Source organism: Ambystoma mexicanum, chromosome 4p (assembly GCF_040938575.1).
Source record: "Ambystoma mexicanum isolate Mex_15411 chromosome 4p, UKY_AmexF1_1, whole genome shotgun sequence".
In the NCBI taxonomy this organism is placed as follows: domain Eukaryota; kingdom Metazoa; phylum Chordata; class Amphibia; order Caudata; family Ambystomatidae; genus Ambystoma; species Ambystoma mexicanum.
In genome coordinates this window covers 597,827,690-597,842,459 of record NC_090927.1, presented here as the reverse complement: position 1 = coordinate 597,842,459, position 14,770 = coordinate 597,827,690, and the positions used below count along the sequence as shown (strand labels likewise).

The window sequence follows — 14,770 nt, the reverse complement described above, 5'->3', positions numbered from 1 at the left end:
ACAACATGCATGGTAGATTTGGCAGCAAAGTTTTCATGTTACAAAGCACAATTTCCATAGGTTTTGGCGCGGACCATGGTTTTTGCAGCCATTTTGATAATTCTGGCACAATCAGCACACAGTGATGCCGCAGGGCAGAGCATAAGTTTAATACATTCCACACATGTTAAGTGGCTGGCATGCCAGGTGATAGTGCAAATACAAAATTGTAGGTGGGATCCACCATCACAGTGGGGATGAAGATAGAAATGTTGGAGTATGTACCACTTCTGTCCAAAAGCTGAAAGTGTGCATTGTTCTATCCAGCAATCCATTGAGGATAAAAGTCACTCACAGCCTAAAGTAGTTTAATTGGCCTTACTATTCTTTTCTCCAGTCCTGGCATTAACAGTGTATTCTTCCTTACTCCCTCTGTATGGAGTGGGCCTGATGTTGCATCCTGTTGCACTCCACAAATTGGCAACAATTGTTGAAAGCTGAGGTTCACCAAGCTAAGTCTCGCTAATTTCTGCTCAGGCTTTGGCAGGTAAACTGGTTCTTGTCTTGGAGGTAGGGGCGCCTGACTCCTGGGCTTACTGAGTACTCCACAGTCCCCTACTTGTGGCTGAAAAGCTTACCATTTGGTGCACAATAGGGTGTGGAACTCTCAATAGAATCCCGTCCAGTAAAAAGGGAGTTTATCAAGCTGTAAGCTACCCTCTCTGTCAAAGAAATAAATCAGTACTTTGATACAAAGTCACAAATAATGTGGAACAAATGAGAGCGTGCGCATCATTCCTAGGACTTTTACTTAGTTCTATCCATCTTAATAGTCAGCCTATTTGGAAAAGTGACATTATAAACAAAAAGGAATGGTGACATAAATTGCACAGTCCAGTTGCAATCTCACTGCCTGACATGAGCAAGACGACTTGTTGAAAAATAAGTGTGGTTGGGTATCTGTCTTCAGTATCCCAGTAGTCCTGTCCAACATAAATCTGACTGACTCAGCTTTACATCTTAACCAAGAGGTGGAAGGAAATGTGGCTGATGAGGGAGAACCAGGAAGAAGAGACGACACAAAAAATGCATGAACATAACAAGTAGGGCATGAATCTTTTCCTCATTCACATTAAGAAGGGCTTTACTTCAAATTGATGTTTAATTCAACTCATGTATAATAATGAATAAGGGTTTCGTTTGGATCAAGTATAAAAAAACAACCACCTTACCAGAATGATAAGCTCATCGGTGACTAGTGTTCAAAGTCTGGATGCTTAATATATTTTTAACTTGTCAACATGTTCCGTGAATATTGTTGGGGGCGGGGAGTTCTGCAATGACAGCATACAATTTGAATTTAATTTAGCGGCGCGGCTGAAGGATGTTGGAGTGATACGCTGCTCCTGCCAAACTGCAATGCAGATGCAGAGGATTAAATCAAGCTGTTGGAATGAGGGATCCATGTAATAATGTCCCCACAAAAATCTCTCTTGACAAAAAAGTCTCTGTTTTTTGCGAGACGTTATTACATTGAACATGCAGGGGACATCCCCGCAACCTCCGATTTTTTTTGTTTTACAAGGGGAGCAGGGGACATCCCCGCAACCCATCCCCATACATAATGTCACCATATATAATGTCGCCAATGGCTTGTCCCGGCGACCTTATGTATGAGGACATTATGTATGGGGACATTATTACCTGATACCAGAATGAGGATACAGCTCAATCAATATGTAGATATTTAATTGCGTTGTGAATCATCAGCTGCACTGATGAAACCACTGAAGTGAGGCAGCAGGCAGCCAAATGAAATGTGGCTTGGAGTCACTGGTGTTTAGGCCCTTTAGCATACTTACCATGCTGGCACATGCAGCAGAGATTCAAGTGATGATACAAAATGAAGGAAAGATTGTGGAAAGGACATGGGTTTTATGAGAGGGCTAAATAATGTGAGGACTCAGCAATGAAATTGCCCAGTGTTATTAATTCCAACTGCTAGGATCCCCACCTCTCATTTTCTACTATGTAGCTGTAATTTCAAGAAGAACCTTACATTTCAGTAACCACTTTACTAGCCTCACTATCTATGCTCCACACCTACCACTGACGTGAGAATTGTTTATGGATGTTGAAGTTGCCTCACCCTGTTTCCAGTGGGCCAAAGTGAAGATCTTCCATTTGCCAGGGTGTGATCCTAAATTGTCAGCAGCTTTCCCCACATCTCTCTTCCCTGCACATGGAACATTGATTGGTTTTGGGAAAGTCTTCCAGCTATCTTCCGACCATGGACATCTTTCCTATTATCATCGTGATGAGTGTCGCCTGATTCCAAGACCCAGGAAGGGGATCAGCTGTGTTACAACCACAGAAACAGCTTAAATGTGGACTCACACTCCTGGGGGGGTGCACTGCAGAACGTTTTGTTGGTTCTTTTATGTTGAATGTTTCTGCATTTGACTGCTTTTTATATAATAGCTAGCTTCAGCAGTGCTCTATACAATAAAACAGGATAAAGGTGTCTTGTGCTAAATCTAGACCTAAAGAAGGATGTGCCAATGTTCAGGTCATCATCCATCAATAGAAAGCAAAATCATCAGGGAGAGATATAGTTCACAATGGGACCCATAAAACCAATAACACAAAATACGCCTCATAAATCTGCTCATTATCTGCCTAACTCACTTACTGTTACCACCACTTAGTCCTGTGGCATTACTATGGGATAACAGTGGTAGTAGGGTGGTGTGAATACCCATTTTTGGAGTCCATAGGACTCCAAGGGAATGTTTGGTGGATTTACTGAGAGCAGTAATACTGTGTGGAAAATCTGCACATTTTTGGTGAATTTGACTCCAGTATTCTGCTGGCAGTGATTCCTACACTTTACTTTCAGACACAGAATTCAGAAGTACAGGAAAAGGAGTGGTCATTCTGTTAACACCATGTGATGGTAAAAGGATTACTACCACTTGTTTTACACCACTACGTCAAACTCATAACGAGGGCCAATATTCAAAGCAGAATATGTTATTAATATGTATACTAGCATTTTTGCATTACAGTCTCGTACACACACATACACAAATACCCACAGGGGAGTTTTTAGTAAAATGTGTTGCAATTGCACATTTTAAAGACTATTTCCTCAAAGCTACAAGCTGTACAGTGAAGTAACACACCAAACCGGCCCACTTTGGCCCATAAATAGGCCCACTTTCACCTCCAAAACTGCCCCACACTAGCATGTCGGGTCTGCAATTTGGGCATTGCCATATTGCCCTTTAGGCCAGCCCGAGCCTGCCTGAGACTTGGCAGTGGCTCATGTACTGCACTTTTGTCAAAACATGAATTATGTTTTATACTCTCATCTTGATTGAAAGTCTTGTTTCATGTGTGTGTCATATATGCTGCCAGGTTTCACACCTTCCTAACCACCACTGTGTGAGCATGTGGTAACGTTGTCCCGGGTGGATAGCTCAGTGGCAGCGTGCGCGTCTTGGAAGCAAGACGACACGAAGCAACAACAGGTTTGATCCCTGAGTCCGCGCTTAAAAACCTCTGGGTGTTTAAGCACGTTATAAATAAGTAACAAAAAAAAAACACAATTACGCAACTAAAAAAAAAAAAAAAAAAAAACACAATTCCTGTAACAGCGCCTGCGGGCTGTGTGAGCGCTTTATAAATGTAAAATAACAATAACATTGCTGCACATATAGCAATGGAGCTCAGTGAACATTGTTTTCATTGAAGTGGTGGCAGCTTGTCTGCTGGTTACAGATTGGTGTGTTTGTTTTTACTTTTGCTTCCTGCCTGTTGACCACAGCTGTACCACAGGCTTCTGGATTTATTTTCACAGAGATTGTTTGATGCCATCAAGCAAGAATATCTGTCTCTCACACACAATGTTGATGCATTCTAGTCTATTTCATCTTTCCAAGGGAGGAAACTACATTTTAGAAACATAGAGATCTATGAATGTCTTCCGATATGTTATGATATGTTATGTTATTGGGCATTTGTATAGCACCTTTCACCATTGGTATGAATTTAAAGCATTGTGGGTTAAACAACCTTGGCGGGGGTCGTAGTCCATATCAATGGAGAGAGTAATGTAGTAAATTGTGCTAGGATTGCACTGGGTATGTGTGCAGCCAGGGCGGATTAAGTGGTGTGTAGCTGCATTCTACAATTAGGCATGGTGCAGTGGTTGCGTGAGATCGGTAGAATATGTGTGGCAAGCTAAATTGACTTGTCTGCATTTTGACTGCAGTGGAGTTTGTTAGTGGGATTATGCGGGCAGCTAGGCCGATTTATCTTGGGTCATAGCTGCGTTCTAAAGACTGTTGAGGTGTTCATGGAGGTGTATGAGTATGTATGCAGCTAGGCTGAATTAGTCGAGCAGTATAGCTGCATTCTTTAGTTTGTTGGTGCAGAGGAGAGAGTTAGCATATTGGTGTGTTTGAGTCCCTGTGTGCATTAGAGGGAGACCCTATTCTGGGCAATGCTGCAGGTCCTCACAAAGCGAGGCAGGGTAACTGCTGTTACCATCAACTGCCTGGGAGAGGGGCAGACCCAACCTTTGCCCAGCTCTGCTCCTCTCCTCCCCCCAGCTGCAGAGACACACAGTCTCAGCAACACAAAGCCAAGGAAGGGTGAGGTGTGAACAGTCACCTCACCCTTTCTTCCAAACAGCAAGGTGCTAAGCACCAAAAGGAAACCAACAGTCAGGCTGGGCCCAGGTTCAAAGACCTGCCCCCATCAGGGTGCCAGACAGTCGGCTATCCGGCCGGGGGCTGTGACAACAGCAGCTCCCACTACTTACATAACAAAGACCCAGGGCCTCCCTGTGTCTTATAAATAAGAGCAGCATGCTCTGAGTAAACATAATCTGTTTGTGGACCCTGAACGGGGACCCAAACAAACAGGAGATTCACTGTTTACTCAGTGTCATCCAACCTTTTTGCTTCTTTAGCAAACCTACGAAAAGTTCGCTGTACTCCGCAGCGTCTTTTTTCCCATTCTGGACATTGTTACTGTTCAAACCACTCAAGACGTTGCGAGCGGTTGAGCACTGAAGAAACACGAAGATAAACCTCCAGGGACACGTGCCGTGCGAAATCGCTTTCAATCCAGCCCGGACGAAGGAAGAAGAGTGAATCTGAGCAGCCCGGCGCGGACGGTGTCAGTTTCAACTAAAACTTTCAGGTGAGCTGCCGCGCTTGGACTGGGAGGGGAAAAAATAACGCCCCCGTATAATGATGGGAGTAAGATACAATTACTAAGAGTCGGAAGGCTCCGCAGGCAGAACTGCAAACAAAGTCTGTAGGAAAAAATGTTACAAGTGGAGCCTCTTGGCTGCAAGGAAGACTGCGCATGACAAACACATTTCTTCAGTTAAAACGGAAAAAGTTACAGCCGGTCAAGTGGCGTGGCGAATAGAGAGCTCACTTTAACATCCGCACAGAGCCCCAAACTAAGCCGATCATTTTTCAAAAGTCAGTACTTGTGCACCATGCACTGAGGGTAATATTTAAACAACAATGAGACACCGGAAAACATTTTCATAACGCTGGAGCAGTTAAATGAGTACCACACACTGTGGGTAAAAATAAGCAGCGCTTAGAACCTGTTTGTGGTGTTTTTTAAAGGGAGAATTATTAAAAAGTTGGCTCTATGCAGCATACGAAAACAGTTTAAGACCAGGCCTACCACAACGATAATTATCTCCTTAAAACAACACAGAGCCGAGCCAGCGCCAGGGATAGAGGCGATTTGGCGAAAACATAAGCTAGAACACGGTGTGGCAACAGCAACCAGTTACCCAACATGGGCAACAAATATACAACAAGCTCAAAGTAACGCTCTAACTAACAGCCAGCCACAACTTTTTTCGTTTTCCCGTAACAGGCCAAAAAGGAACATGGTTCCCAAACGGAAAACACAGGCGCCCACAACATCGGCACAAAAACCCAAATCACTGCAGCTTTTAGCAGCCATCGAAGCAGCAGAGCACTACGGATGGGCATGGGTTAGAGAAAACATGTACGGCCTACCCAAGGAAGAATTCCCAGGCCACCCAGCCAGGAGGAGGGCACAGCAGCATCAAAAAAGAGAAAACTATCAGAAGGCGCCAAAAAAGGTAACAAACAATTGTCAAAACTATGCAAGAATCTATCTGAATTACAGCAATTACTGCTCGAAATAAGGGGGAAGCAAACACCGCCTGCAGGGGAACCTGGGGCCCTGAATCCTACTGTTGTGCTTGAACCTGCAATAACGGTAGTCAACACCTCTGCAACGCCAGCCCTAGCAACCCCACCCCAACAGGTGCCAGTAACACCCACATCAGCCACTGCAATGGCCACAAAAGCTTCAGCAACAGACCCAGCAGGTGCGCTAAAAGCATGGGAAACCCCCATCGCAGACACCATGGGCCTGACAGGGACACCTGGCAACAGCACAACAGACATAGTAACAATCTGTAATGCACAGTTAGATTTAAAAATGAAATCCTTCCAGACTGAAATATTAAATAGATACAAAAGATGCCTAGCATGGAACATTATCACCACTATCAAAGAAGCCATATGGGCCAAAGAATTCATAGAAATCTTTTCACTGATAGAAGCCCAGCGCAAAGGGAAAGATGCTTTCAGGGATCCGAAAAAGATAGAGGAAAAAGCTATTGCCAGAAACGCCCAGGGAGAACAAAACTGGGACAACTGGTTGCAAGCCTTTGCCATCCTAGCAACAATATACGAAGAAAAATTCCCCATGGATTGTAGAAACTCTGGGCGTATATGGATAAAATAAGGGAAGTAAAAGTCACCCAGAGAGGGAAGACATGGCTAGCATATGATATTAGATTTAGGTGAAGCATGTCAGAGAGGCCAGCCATTGAGTGGGACGAGGTCCAGAATGACTTGTACACCCTCAACGCCGAGCCTCCACTGGAGGAAGAGGCCCCGCAAACTTCCTCCAAAAATAACAAAAATACACAGGGTAACAGGCTCAATGATAATGATAAACCCAAGAAAGGGGAGCAGCCCTTTCGGAAGAACCAGCCATGGGTGGCTAAAAATAATACCCACAGGCAGAACAAAAACCAGTCTGCTAAATCCAACATTCCATGCAAGAATTTTGGGAGAAACCAGTGTACATGGGGCAGAATACTGGTACAAACACACCTGCACAAACTACAATGGTGACCATGCAGCAAGCAACTGCACCAGACTACCAGCCAAAAGAAATGACATCCCGATGTTAGTACCAGGAAGAACACCCATCAACCCAGGCAATTTTAGAGAAGCCCTCAACAACTACCCAGACAAAGAAACTAGCGAGGCAATATGGCAGGGTTTCGCCAACGGTTTCATCATCCCGTTTAAGGACACAGGGTCACAAACCGTCCCGATGAATCTGAAGTCAGCCAGGGACAACCCCCTGATGGTGGAGAGCAAAATCAAGAAAGAACTGCGACTAGGCAGGATAGCAGGTCCCTGCGATCACATGCCTCTAAATAACTACTTTCTCCACTAGGCTTGGTCCCCAAAAAAGAACCTGGGAAAATGAGGCTAATCCATCACCTTTCCAACCCCAATGTCCAATCACTAAATGACGGCATCCCACACACGGAATCCGCTGTATCTTACACACATTTCCAAGAGGCGGTAACACTAATACAGGAATGTGGCAGAAACGCTCTGATGGCCAAACTGGACATCGAATCCACTTTCAGACTCTTGCCAGTCCACCCAGATTCACAGCAGTGGCTAGGTTTCACCTTTAATAACACATTCTTTGTAGACAGATGCCTCTCCATGGGCTGCTAAGTATCCTGCGCACTATTCGAGCAATTCAGCTCTTTTTTCCAATGGGCTTTCCAAAAACAGAGACCAGGGATATTTTCCAGAAGCCTGGAGCTAAAAATGAAATCATTCACCAAACCCCACCTTCACATCCGGCTAGGCAAGGAGGTGACACAGGACCTTGAAACATGGGCGAATTTCCTTAGAGATTTCAATGGGACCTCACTTTGGCAAACGCCTTTGAACACTTGGACAAATAGGGTCCTATTCACTGATGCAGCCGGGAGCAAGGGGTTTCGAGCCATACTACACTCAGAATGGGTGGCAGGCCACTGGCCCAACCCATGGCTACTGGCAGGGTGGACAAAAAACATCACCCTCCTAGAAATATGTTCCATCTGGCTAACCTTACACATCTGGGGCAGGCAGCTAGCTAACACGGAACTATTGGTCTGGTGCGATAGCATGGCTGTAGTTGGTTCCATAAACAGAAGGTCTACCAAATACCCTTTAGAACTGGAAGTCCAACGAGCCATTACGGCAGTCACTCTACAAGAAACCATTGTGGTCAAAGCAAAGCACATTTCGGGGGCGGATAATAACATTGCTGATGCTTTATCTGGCTTCCAGTGGCCAAGATTCCGAGAGCTAGCGCCACACGCCCAAGAGCAGATGACACCAATACCAGCAGAATGCTGGTCAATAATGGGAAACCAAGAATAACATCATCAACGCCAGCGCCAGAGAGCCCAGGCCGGGATGTCCTACATAGACCAGGCACCTCTGAAATGGGTGCCAACAACACAAGGGCATCAACGCCAGCGCCAGAGAGCCCAGGCCGGGATGCCCAACAAGAACCAGGCACATCGAAAACGGGTGCCAACAACCTTTCAGGGTTCCTAACGGAGATGGCAGAGAAAACATTGGCAAGTACTACCGCAGCGCAGTACTGTAAGTGCTTACAAACAGTATTTAGAGCCACAGGTTTAAAGCATGTAGAGTTAATAAAGATTAAAGACATAGAAGTATTTTTAAAATGGGCACAGGAGCAGGGCTTCAAAAGAGACTGGGCAAAAAGACACCTAGTGGCAATCTCATATTATTCAAAAATTCGGGGCGATTCAGACCCTACCCAGAATGCCCTCATCTCCTATGCAATGAAAGGATGGGGCAGAATAGAGGGCCCCCAAGTGGACACCCGCCGACCCCTTGATTTAAAAAAAACTAGTACAGATAGCAAGTCAGCTGGAAGCCATATGCTGGCATCCATACGAGAACATTTTATTCAAAACAGCATTTTTTCTAGCCTACTTCGGGGCTTTCCGGGTAAGAGAACTCATCGCTTCTAGCACCAAGGCCGCAAACGGCTTGGGTGTCATGGAGGTCAGGGTGAGACAAGAGAGCATTAGCATAGAAATTCAACAGTCTAAAACAGGGGCCAAAAGAACCATCAACATTTGTTGCATTGATGAAGCAACAAACTGTCCGGTCTGTATCACCAACCTCTATTACACACAAAGGCCCAAGGTGGGGGGGGGGTTCCTAATCCACAAGGGCTCATCGGCGCTAAAAGCAAATCGGCAAAGCAGGGTGGGACCCCAAGGGTTTCGGCACCCACTCTTTCAGGATAGGACCCGCCACCTCAGCATGGCAAGGAGGCCTAGAACCTCAACACCTAAAAAACATTGGGGGATGGAAATCGGATTGCTACAAAAGATATATCAGACCACAGCTGATATAGCCTCTCCCCTCATATTTTCCTCCACCCCCTACAGAAGCAACCGGCGAAGGGAGGACCACATTCCGATCAGCATGGATCGTCGGCCACTCATTTGTCTTCAGGACAGGCAGATGAGCAGAAGAGACCAAAGAAGGGCCACCCTTCAGAAACACCATTGCTTCATACGGTGGGCCATCATCCACGAAATGCTAGTGGAACTGGTCGCATACAGAGACCCGCCAGAATTTCTGATCATCCATCTAGGGGGCAACGACCTAGTCACCACTGGCCGGAGAATTCTATTCGAGGACATTTGCTCCTCCCTTGCGAGCATTTCACACAATTGGAGGGTTACAGAAATAAACTTCTTAGCCATCCTACCTAGAAAGAAATGGCTAGGGGCCAACTGCTACAAATCTGTAGACATTTCTAGAAGAAAACTTAACAGGGGACTAGAGAAATTCTGTGCAGCAAGAGGGCTGAGCTTCATAAAGCACTCGGCCATTACACTAGGCAACCCGGACCTTTTCCTCCATGACGGCACCCATTTAGCTAACCAGGGCATGGAACATTTCTTTTAGAAATCACAGCCACACTCACCTCCATGGGTTGTCTTTAGTGGATACTTCTGGGGTACCACGGACAACCGCCAACCTGCCACGTGTGGCGGCACGGGCCAGAGGGGGTAACCTCAGGACCCGGTGCCCAAAAGTATGATATTATTATGATACATGATTATTGTTATTGCCATAACCATAACTATACAATAAAACCCTACGGCCTTTTATTGCCAACAAGTTGTGAGCCTATTATTACGGGTGAGGGTTTGGGGGTCGGCCAGTAATAATGCATGCATATGGGTTCAGCAGCATTAGAGGGAGACCCTGTTCCTGATGTTCTACCAGTGCTTGTCTAGGTGACTGTATCTCCCTTTGGCGTTGGGGCTATTAGGCTATGGTCATCCTTGTGTCTTGTTGGGTCTGCAATTGCATATTGCAGTGCAGCAGAGCCAGGTCAATTGTTGGTCCAATGACTTCATCCTAGAAATTGTGGATTTTGCTTGGTAGCCCTGTCCACCATCAGCGTCTATTGTCATCCCTGTGTCTTGCTGGGTCAGCATTTGTTTGTTGACAGAACCTTCTCAGTCTGCAGTTGGATCCAGTTCTGTACTAACGGATGTACAAAGACATCCTAGCTATGAAGACTGGTACTCAGTGTACCTGAGGGTCCAGTATCTGTCCAGACCTTATTGTTAGTGCTGTGTCTGACTAACAGCTATTGTTCCTGGTCCAGTATCAGGTTTCCCAATTGATAGGCTCCACAGGCTTTCAGTTTATCATATTCTTCCTCGCTGTATTCATGTTTGGCTTAAAAGTGACATCACATTGATGTCCCCTTGCTGGTGATTGTCTTGCCAGTTTTGTTGCCAAATATTTGAACCAAATGATGGTGCCTGTTGAATGTTCATGGGCATCACTCATAAACTGAGAGGCATCTGCTTTTGCCAGCCATTTTCTACTTACTCTACTATCCTCAGGCCCACCCATGAGTTCTGGGTATAGCTACATGCAATATGCTAATAAACAATGACCTGGCACAGCCACAGCTACAGCACCAAGATCAAATAAAAACAAATATTGTATTTCATTGTATTGTATTGTATTGTATTGTATTGTATTGATCATTTATATAGCACTGTTTCCCCATTTTCATTGCCTCAATGCGCTTTGTGTTTGGAATGCCCTTGGGGACCATAGTCCATGTGTGGGAGATTCTAAGGGCCTCATCACGAGTTTGGCAGTAATCCAGCGGATTTCCCATTGAGCGGTATTAGAGCTAACGCCAAGCCCCCCGGCGGATAGCCCGCCAGATCACAAGTTTGCAGGCACGCGCACAGGGACATGCCGTTAGCGCAAAAAGCGCTCGACGTAGAAATAGCCCAAGAACCTGTAAATCCAGTACACCGTGCGCTTCCGCCATGTCAATAGCATGCGGGAAACGCGTCAGCGTCGGAACGGGAAACAAAGCTGCAGCCATTTTGGAAATCACAATCTGTCGAATATCACAGCCCCTGCAAGCCATGCAACCCCGGGAATAGTGAAAAATGTCACAGGAACGCACCAGGGGCAAGTTAGCACTGGCCAGGGTCAGGAAACCCAAATTCAGTGACCAGGAGCTGGCCGTACTTGTGGAGGAGACAGTGAGCCACCATGATGAATTACAGCAGTACAAGACAAGCGGGCAGCGTCGTGCAGAGATCTGGCGGGAAATCAGCCAGAGCATGTCTGCAGTGGGGCGCGTGCCACTGGATGGGGTGGACTGTCGCAAGCGCCGCAATGACTTGTGTGTCAGAGTACGTGGCATACCCTCACAGCACAGGAGTGCAAGCATGGGCACTGGAGGAGGGCCACCACCACCACCACCTGAGCTCACGACCTGGGAGGAGAAGATGACTGCACTAATCAACATGGGCACCATAGAGGGAGTTGGCGGAGTGGAGGCTGGCACTGGTATCCAGCTGGCTGGAGGTGAGCCCCTCAAATGCATGAATCTGAAAGGACCACACATGCAGACCCTGGGTGAATAAATGTGCATGAAATGTGTGTGAGGCACTGCAGACACCCATAACTGAGCCTTTGTACCACCGTACCGTTGCACCCCCTAGACTCCCCTGTACGTGCACTGCATCAATACAAGGGCTAGGGGACAGACATCCATTGCCATGGCACAGCTACGTAGAGTGTGAGTGTTCATGAAAAAATCCCCATCACCATGTACACGGTGCATCCCCATCACGCATGTGATGATGACACCCAAACATTTCCGTGCAGTGTCCCTCCACACTGACACATTCCACCAATCACGACATGGGGATTTACGCAATGCGAGTGCAATGCATAATTGGTACTGTCTACAATCCCACTTGATGCCATGAACTGCATGATACTAAAGTAGGCCCCCCTAAACTCAATCCACACCCTATGTACCCCACAGGCACACAGCGATCACCAATGGACGATGATGATGGTGAGGAGGCCACTGCATCACAGCGCCCGAGGCAGCGCTCCTCGACCAGCACCACCACCCCGCAAAGGGGCCGCCCAGAAGCAAACCGATGCTGGACCCATCCCACATCACCACACCACAGCCCAACCAGATGGCTACATCACCCACATGGCCACAGGTGGTCAGCGCCTACCTCACCCCAACCCATCATGCAGACTCTCGATGCAGAGGGAGTCACCTGTGGGTCAGAGCCCGATGAGTGACAGACACTTCCAGCTGCGCCTCAGTCAGGACTGTTGCATTCACCCAGATGCAGCGACACTGAAGGGATGGCCACACCATGGGGGAGTCCAGAGTCAGTCACACAGGGTGCACAAACCCCCCGTGTGCATTTGCATCGTGTCCGCACACCAGAGCCTGATGTTGACACACCATCATATGGCACCCCAGAAGACAGGCACTCGGACTGCAGCAGCCCCATCCAAGCTGACAACATGTCCCCAGGCAGGACACAGCTGCCAGCCCGGTACCCGCCACACCTGGGGTACCTTTCGTCAAGGGAGCTGCTATGATGGAACGTCTGGACATAATTGAGGCCAAACAGGCAAAAGTGGAGTCCATTGCCAAAGTGCACATCCGGCACATCAAGGCCATCAGTGGATCCATACTGCATGGCTGCAAGTGTATGGCCCGAGACAACGCGCAAACCTGGAAAGTGGTGGAGAAATGCACCGCGGCCCTGACAGGTTTCGGCCAAAGTGTACGGGAGTTGTGCAAGGCAGTATCTGCACTTGCAGAACAGACAAGGGAATCAAACAACCTTCTCCACCAGCAGCTGCAGGTCACCGGGTCAGTCCTATCAACCTCCACTACACCCGCAGAGGGATCCCTGGAGCCTTCACCTAGGTGCTGTTCATTGCACCACCTGAGATCCCACACACCAGAGAGGCCAGGACATGGAAAGCGCCCGCGACCCTCATAGATGGACATAGCATGGTTGTGGGTACCCTGAGAACATGCACCTCCCTGCACTGTTGTGGGTAGTTAACTGGGGGGAGGGGTGATTGTGTGCTGGGTGTTCACTGGGGGGATTATGTGCTGGGAGTTCACTGGGGGGATTGTGTGCTGGGTGTTCACTGGGGGAAGGGGGGACTGTGTGCTGGGTGTTCACTGGGGGAGGGGTATTGTGTGCTGGGTGTTCTCTGGGGAAGGGGGGATTGTGTGCTGGGTGTTCACTGGGGGAAGGGGGGATTGTGTGCTGGGTGTTCACTGGGGGGGATAGAGTGCCAGGTGTTCACTGGGGGAGGCGGGATTGTGTGCTGGGTCTTCACTGGGAGGAGGGGGGATTGTGTGCTGGGTGTTCACTGGGGAGGGGGATTGTGTGCTGGGTGTTCACTGGGGGAGGGGGGATTGTGTGCTGGGTGTTCACTGGGGGAGGAGGGTTTGTCAATCATTTAATAAATAATGTTCAAAATTCATACAAAGCATGGACAGTCATGATTGTGATAAGGTGCTCTTTAATGTTCAAGTGATATGTGTAAAATGTAGCCATCACCTGTAGCAAAAATAATTCTCAATCAAGCCCTGTCTGGCCAAACTCCCCTCCCTCACCCCATTCCTGTGTGCACGTGCAACACCTTCTGGAACATCATCATCTTCACTCCCATCCTCAGGTGGCCACACATCAGCATCGGGGGGCAGTGGCACATTCCTGCGACAGCAAACGTTGTGCAGCATGGCACATGTAAGTACGATTTTGCCAACTTTTTCAGGGGCATACATCAATGTCCCTCCTGTACGGTCTAGACACCGGAAGCGTGCCTTCAGCAGTCCAAATGCTCTCTCCACACAGATGTGTGTACGTCCATGGGCAATGTTGTATGCCCGCTCAGCTGCAGTATGTGGATGACGCACAGGGGTCATCAGCCATGTGTACTGGGGATATCCAGGATCACCTGCAGGGGAGAGAATGCAGGTATGAGGAAAAGGATGGTTCAGTAGGTGCACAAGGCTCGGTCATCAGTGACATTGGCAGCAGGATCATGTTTGTGTTGAAGAGGTCATGCTACCTTATTGCAATGCTGCTACCCACCCTTTGCCTTCAGGGACATGCATGGTGTGAGGTTGCCATGCAGCTGTGTATCTATGTATATGTGGGTTGTTATGTGCATCACTCTCATTTGTTACATGTGGGCTAGTTATCACATGGTCACTTACATTGTGGTGTCTGCTGTACACGACAAACAGTGCA

At 47.5% G+C, this 14,770-nt stretch overlaps 1 protein-coding gene across 4 annotated transcripts in view; it reads left to right on the top strand.

The window, feature by feature from the left end:
• The window catches only part of HMGCLL1 (3-hydroxy-3-methylglutaryl-CoA lyase like 1), a 696,896-nt gene that overhangs the window by 518,628 nt on the left and 163,498 nt on the right, over nt 1-14,770 (top strand). The gene's annotated exons all lie outside the window — the stretch shown is intronic.